The sequence below is a fragment of the Lynx canadensis genome, chromosome X (assembly GCF_007474595.2).
Source record: "Lynx canadensis isolate LIC74 chromosome X, mLynCan4.pri.v2, whole genome shotgun sequence".
In the NCBI taxonomy this organism is placed as follows: Eukaryota; Metazoa; Chordata; class Mammalia; order Carnivora; family Felidae; genus Lynx; species Lynx canadensis.
Window position 1 is genome coordinate 116,344,679 of NC_044321.2, and position 7,841 is coordinate 116,352,519.

Sequence of the window (7,841 nt, forward strand, 5' to 3'; positions counted from 1 at the left end):
GCATACTTTCTAAAAGTGGTTTATATGCTTCTTTCGCATATTACAATGACTTTTCTTGCTAACATGATAATAGTAATACCATCTCTGAATCTTACTTATTCTAGCTGTTAAATGGTTACAATTCTTGCCATGTTAGGTGTTATGAGGATTAATGAGAAACTTCTCATTAAAGTGGTTAGAGCTCTGGGAACAATGATCTTCTCTGTATAGATGTTCTTCTGTCTTTAGGGAGGCATCACAATGCGGTAGAAAACCACAAGTTTTGAAAGAAGAGAGACTTTGGTACAAATTAACTCTTGTCGGACAAGTCATTAACACTGAATCTCAGGTTTCTCACTTTTAAACAGGGTCAAATATTCATTCTGTTAGAATGATTTGTTACATAATGATTTTTTACATAGCTTATTTGAGATGCTTTAAATTTCAGGCATCGTGTTGCAAAACAGGTGTAAGCAGGGGCGCCTGGGTGGCTCAGTCTGTTGAGCGTCCATCTGACTCTTGATTTCAGCTCAGGTTATGATCTCACGGTGTGGGATCGAGTCCCACATGGGGCTCCACACTCAGAGTGGAGCCTGCTTAAATTCCCTCTTTCCCTCTGCCCCTCTCTCCCACTTGCGTGCTCTCTCTCTTTCTCTAAAATTAAAAAAGAATAGGCATGCACACAATTTGGTGATTTTATCTGCAGAGGCCAAACCAATAATGTCTCAAAATGACCATGAGAGAAACAGGACAAGACGCCCAGGGACACACAGGACCAAGATCAGCTGAGGAGCACAGAAGGCCAAGAAGCTTGAGGAGCAAACATCCTCTTCCTTAGCCCCATAAGTAAGTGGTCTGAACCTGATACAACTACTATCTAGAAGCAGGGACCTGAATGGAAAAGGTTTAGATTTGGGCTTCAAAATAATGTACTCCACATTATGCATCGATCACTTTTCTGCTTTTAGCAACTTTGGTAAGTTCTTTTTAATGGATATGAAAAAATTTGCAAACTGGCTGGTAGTGGCTTTTTCTATTACTGTATTTTCAAAAAAAAAGTACTCCAAAAAAACAAAAGTACACTCAAATTCTTTTTAGTTTCAAAAATGCTCCCATATTGTAGATTGCATATTTTGTTTAACTGAAGTCATTTTCATTTTCCAATCCAAGGTGACTAAGAAACCCAGAAGTGAGCATTTAACCATTACGGAGACTTGGAAAGAAGGTACTATATATTTTCTGAAGAAAAAAACTTGAAAATACTGGAACACTGATCTCTGGCTCTGTGCAACTTACCTAGCCTATAGGGCTGTCCCAAGGGAAATTATTCCCTAAGCTCCCCTAATAGTAATGTTTGAGATTCTCCAAAAATACATCTTGAGAAAAATTAGGCTTTAAATTATGAGAATTTAAAAGGCTGTCCTCTTTTTTAAAGTATTTGCTTGTTTGTTTATTTATTTCCTGCAACAGCATGAGCAGGCAGGCAGTGAGGGGAGCAGAGAAAGAGTAAGAGAGTGCAGAGCCCGATGGGGGGCTTGAACCCACAAACCACAATATCATGGCCAGAACCCGGATCAAGAGTCGGACACTCAACTGACTGAGCCACCCAGGTACCCGAAAAGGCTGTACTCAACATATTTTTAGTCTACTTTTCTTCTTTTAACAAAATAAAACTGGTTTATGAAAGATGCCAAGATATGGAAGCAACCTAAGTGTGTGTCCATCAAGATGAATGAAGAAAGAGTATGTGGTATACACATACACACACACACACAAAGACACACAGACAGACACACACACACACACACACACACACACACACACTGGAATATTACTCAGCCATTAAAAAGAATGAGATCTTGCCATTTGTGACAACATGGATAGACCTACAAGATATTAGCTAAGTGAAATAGACAAAGACAAATACCACATGATTTCACTCATATGTGGAATCTACAAAACAAATGAACAAACAAAGCAAAACAGAAACACACTCATAGATACAGAGAACAAAGTGATGACTCCCAGCAGGAAGGAGGGTTGACAGATAGATGAAATAGGTGAAGGGGATTAAGAGGTACAATCTTCCAGTAATAAAATAAACAAGTCACGGGGTATAATGTACAGCATAGGGAATACAGTCAATGATATTGTAATACTCTGTATAGTAACAGATGGTAACTAGGCTTATTGCGATGACCATTTTGTGATGTATAGAAAATACCAAATCACTATGTTGTATATCTGAAACTAATACAATATTGTATGTCATTATTCTTCAAGTTACAAAAATGTTCACTCATTTCCATATCTGAGCATGGTACTGTTAAAAATGCTTGTATTTTAATATTACTAATGTGATTTACAATATAAAATTAGGTAAATATTTAATGCTGCAGTCTAAGGCAATAAAAATAAAATTGAACTAAATTCATCCTGAATCAAAGCATCTTTCACACACAAATTCCGATTTATAAAGATAAGAAACATGTTCCAAGTATTCTCTCCCCTTACCCTTTATTTCACTCAACTTCCCTGCCCTCAGATATTTTGGTCATGACCAGATCTCCTGGAATATCTTTACAAAACATTCACAGCATATGTGAACACTAGGTCTTCCCCATTCCCTTCTACATTAAGTACCATTTGTACTAAACACAAATATTCTCTAATACGTTTTTAATTCAGAAAACCACACAGGCACAAACCCTAGCAGGAATCTGCAGAGCGTTCATCCCAAAGAAATACTACAATCCTATGTCAGCCTGGATACTCAAATTTAGGACCCTGCTCATAAGTAAAGAATTATAATACAGGGAGTAATCATACAGAGATAACGCAACTTTGGGAGTATGTGATTTCGGAGAACGTGCATGAGTATACACTAGCCACTGCAAAAAGGATTTTGTTCAGGTTTGAAGGGCCGTGTGGCAAGGAAGCTGTAGGGCTCTTCACAAGATTACGGCTATCCTCCGGGCACAGGGTAACGGCACTTCTCCACCACTCAGAAGTTAGGCGGCCTAACTTGCTCTGGCTTTTGCTGTGGAGCAAAAGTGACACACTTCACTGCTGGGCAGAACAGAGGCTTCGAGAGCCTTGACACTCACTTCTCCCCTTTGCTACAGCATTTGGCCACATTCCATCTGGTGGCTGTTTCAACAGCCTGGGTCGACAATGTAGGAGCAGAACCCTGAGCCAACCCACGGAGGATCTGTAGTGTGAGTGAGGCGTGGACTTTGTTGCTAATTTAAGTCACTGAGATCTGGGGGCCATTTGTTACTGCGGCATTCTCTCGCTCATCCTGCTTCTCAAGAAACGGCTGTTGCTTGAGATTCTATGATTCTACATTATTTGCAGCTTTGCATTCAGAGTCTGAAATACTGTAAAATGAAATCACTGCTCACAAAAATTGTCACTGCTAGCTAACTGGTAAAACTATGTCAATCAATGCCTATTAAATGTACAATCTCTCAATCCTATCTTCTGAGTCCTTGAAAACATCTAAGTCAGTTATCAAAATACTCGCGCACCTTTCCTAACCTGACAGTAGTCAGCAAAAACTGAAAATACGTCTAGTTCAACATTTCTTTTTCAGTTCTGTCTTTTGACTAAGATGATAGAAAACATGTATTTCTTTCTTCCAATGGTGTCCAAGCTTTGAATTCAAAGGATTACACACTATCTGGATTAAACTGTCAGCTTGTACAAGCTCGAGCTGAGAAAAGGAAAAGCGTCGTTCAGCGTCTGAAAAAGTATAGCCCGTTTAACACAGAGTCATAGCGATCCTTGAAAATTGTAGGAGGTGGTGGTGTGGAGGAAGGAAAAGGTAAGCTCAAATCTCAAAAACCTACTAGCCCCAAGAATGGATAAAGAATATTTGACAGAGGCATTATCAAAATGGCAATATCCAACATTCACCACAATCAGAACACACATGAAAAGAATTCGAAATGCCTATAGAATCACTTCCAAACAATTTGGGGGCGCTATATAATGGGAAGCAATGTGACATGGAACTTTAGTTATTTAATAAAAACACAGAACCAGAAAGTTATAATAATGTATCTACCGGAGGACAACATCAATATGTTCATATTAAAAATGGCTACGGCAGCATTTCCCAAAATGTCCTGCAAAATACTCTTTTAAGGTGTGCCCCCCAACAGGTATTCTATATAATGTATCCTTCTCTTAAAAATTCAGTGTAGAGAACAAACTGAGGGCTGATGGGGGTTGGGAGGGAGGGGAGGGTGGGTGATGGGCACTGAAGAGGGCATCTTTTGGGATGAGCACTGGGTGCTGTATGGAAACCAATTTGACAATAAATTCCACATATTTAAAAAAAAGAGGAAAAAAATCCATAGTGTATTAACATGTCGGAGTTTCTACAGAGGCCTGCAACAAAGAGACCTATGTAACTTAGTGCAATCTAGCATTTCCCATACTTTCCTGTGAATGGAATACTGTTTTGAGAGAAGGGGAGCAGCTCTGTCTTTTTTTTTTCACTCGACTCTAACATTTCCCTCTCTTCCTCCCTTCTGATATCCGCCACACCCCCAGTTAACCTGTGTTAACAACTTTGTACACACAGATCCCTCCCTATTTGGAGGCTCGTATTAATCCCACACAATATAACATACAGGAGAGGTTTCACGTCTCGATTACTTGTTTTACAACAGTGAAATAATTTCTCATATACCTTACTGTATTGATCTTTTTCCCAACGCTAGTGCTGATGGAAATCCCTTCCAAGTCACTGGTATACATCTAATTGGTTCTTTTCTCATAACTGCATAATATTCTATCATGTGAATGTATTCATGGTGGTTGAAGCCACTGCCATATTTCCCAGATCAAGCAGCACTGGAACCTCGGCCAAGATGTTCTCTGTCCTCCCCAATGCTTCCTCTTCAGTAACCTGAGGTCTTTAGAATATTTGTATCCTCTTTTTTTCTAGCCATTCCTACAGCAATACCACCACTACAACTGCAAAAAGATGTTCATTTGTTTGGCCTTTCCTCATTTCCAGGTGAAAATAGTTTAGCAGTGGTTCAAGGTTCCCTTACATTATATCCTATCTCTAGAGCCCTTATTTTGCCCTTTAAGGCACATTACTCCAACCTTTCTAACCTATTCCATTTGTTTCTACTCTTTTTCTTCTCTTCTATCTTGAGGGTTCTTTTTTGCATACCTTTAGTGTTTGGATATTATATTTTCATTCAAGTATTCTCTTCATATGAGGTTCACGGATGATGTAATCTCTAAATTCTCATAGATTTCCACATATCTTTGTTTTAGTATCATTGACATATCTTTGATATCATGGCTAGAGTATGGTTCTTGGGTTATGGTCAAGCCTTCTTTTAACATTTGTGGAGCCAGAGCAAGAATAAATACAGAAGCCCACACACCATATATCTAAATAATTAAAAGCTGTAAACCGAGCTAATAAATCATTGAACATGTTCTAGTACCCTATCTTGCTACGCATACCTTTATAATGGCCTGAGAGGACAAGTTCCCCAGAAAGTCCTTGACTCCCGCTCTGTACCAGAAAGTGGTGGCACAGGGGGGGCCAGGTGCCGACTCCTGGAACCCGGCTCCAGATGGACATGGCCTCTTTACTCATTAGACTCACTGCCCTGTGAGGACGGGCAAAGACAGAGGAAGGTCGATGTGTTCACTTTAAACAGCAAGGTTCGTGGCAAAGGGTCCTTTTGCTTTGGTCTAAGAGTGTGATTTTGTTGTGGTGCTTTTTGATCAGTAGTCTACAGATGCTTGTCAAGAGCTTTCCGGTGTCAGTGTTGCAAATAAGAAATCCAATTCCAATCTGATTATTTTTCCTTTCTAGGTAATTTATTCTTTCTGCATTAATGTTTCTAAGAGTTTCTCCTTATGCTTGCAGAGTTCAGCAAACTACAGCCCACACATCCTATTTTGCTGTACTATGAGTGGCTTTCACTGTTTTCAAGGGCTGTCAAAAATAAAGAATATATGACTGACAAGTTTTGTGGACTACCAAGCCACATTTACTCTCTGACCCTTTACAGAAAATGTTTATTGACCCCTGGAGTAGAAGAATATTAGCAGAAAATGCTAAGGTGTGTATTTCTCATCAGTCCAACCTGAAATTCAGTGAGCTGTCAACCAACAGATTTAGCTCACTCCCTAGCTCAAGTATATTTTCTTACATTATTCTCCAGAACCCAACACATTTTAACTACCATGCTATGGAATCCACAGGCAAATCCTTACAGAATGTATCTATAATAAAAAAAACAGTGAAGGTGAATGGATGTTGAGGTATTCTGATATTTTCCTTCTTTGTAATTTTCTAGAGTCTTCATCAGGATTATCACTTAGTGTCACACAAGCTGTGCACTGCACAACTCCCATAGGTGCCATTTACGTAGACTAAGCTGTGAATTCTGCTCCTCAGAGTTGTACATGATGGCCTCATCAGAGAGGCTCTCTCTGTTGCAAAGAACACAATATTACAAAGGGGGTTGTAATCTAGTGGGCTAGATTACACTACTGGATCTAATCTAATGGGCTTATAAATTTGGCTGCAAACAAATTTATACAGATATAACAGAGCCTAGAGCACATCTCCAGATACTGTGACTTTACTGTTTTGGGGTGGGGCCCTGGCATGAGTATTTTTTTAAACTTCATAGATGACTTTCATGTACTGCCATGGTTGAGAACCACTGAGGTAATACTTTCAACGTATTAGTGATTACATTCTGTGTTAGTCTGTTTGGCTTGCTAGAACAGAATACCATAGATCGGATGGCTTAGAAACAGCATAAATCTATTTCTCACAGATCTGGAGGTTGGAAAGTCAAGATCAAGGTGCCAGTGGATTCAGGGTCAGGTGAGAGCCCTTGCTGTGTCCTCGCACGGCAGAAGAGGCAAGGGAGCTCTCTGGGGCCCCTTTTATGAAGGCACTAATCTCATTCGTGAGGGCTACACCCTCATGCCTTAATCACTTCTCAGAGGCCCCACCTCCAAATACCATCACACTGGGGGTTAGGATTGAACATGTGAATTTGGGGAGGACACAAACATTCAGCCTATATATAGCATGTTCTAGGGTCTGTGTCGCTAATATAAATGCCTATGAGGAAATGGGCCTTAAAAAAAAAACCTGACAAAACTTATTTTGAATGTAAACTTAGTGCTAACTGATGCTCCTAGGTTGACACATGCATCTAAGTCTTTTGAAGTCCAGAACCCAAACTCTTACTAATTATGCTCTGACATCCATATGTACCAATGTGTAAACAAATTAAGGATACTTCATTCTTTAGTTACTTGGATTTAATAACAATAGTGCTATCGTTATGTCTCCAAATTCTAGAAACCCCAGACCTACTGCAATTAGAATACATGCTAGGCAGGTTTCCGTTGTCAAAAAGTGGATATGGACTCTTTCTACTAGTCTAAATAATCCATTTAACAGAATGTTAGTGACTAAAACCCAAAGCTGGATCTGAACCATTAAGTACCCCGCATTTCTAAGTGACTAGGTAATAATCAGTAGGAGATACTTCAGTCTTCCCTGGTCTAGAGAAGGAGTATAGGCGATGGACACACTAGCTTTATGAGTTGTACGGCATTTCTTATGGGGAATTACTTCTTCCTTTCCCTGTGGGAGAGTGGATGGTGTCCTATCTGTCACTAACAAAGGCCAAGTCAGGCCAAGGAGCAGCTTTAAGAAAACGATTCAGAGAGACCAGGGGTGCTTGAAAGAAGATGAGCTGCCTCTCACCTCCTGGATGAGTCTGCTAAGGCCATGAGACAGGAGAATGGTAAGAGAGTTCTTGGGGATGATAAGAAATTAGAGAAACATATCCCTT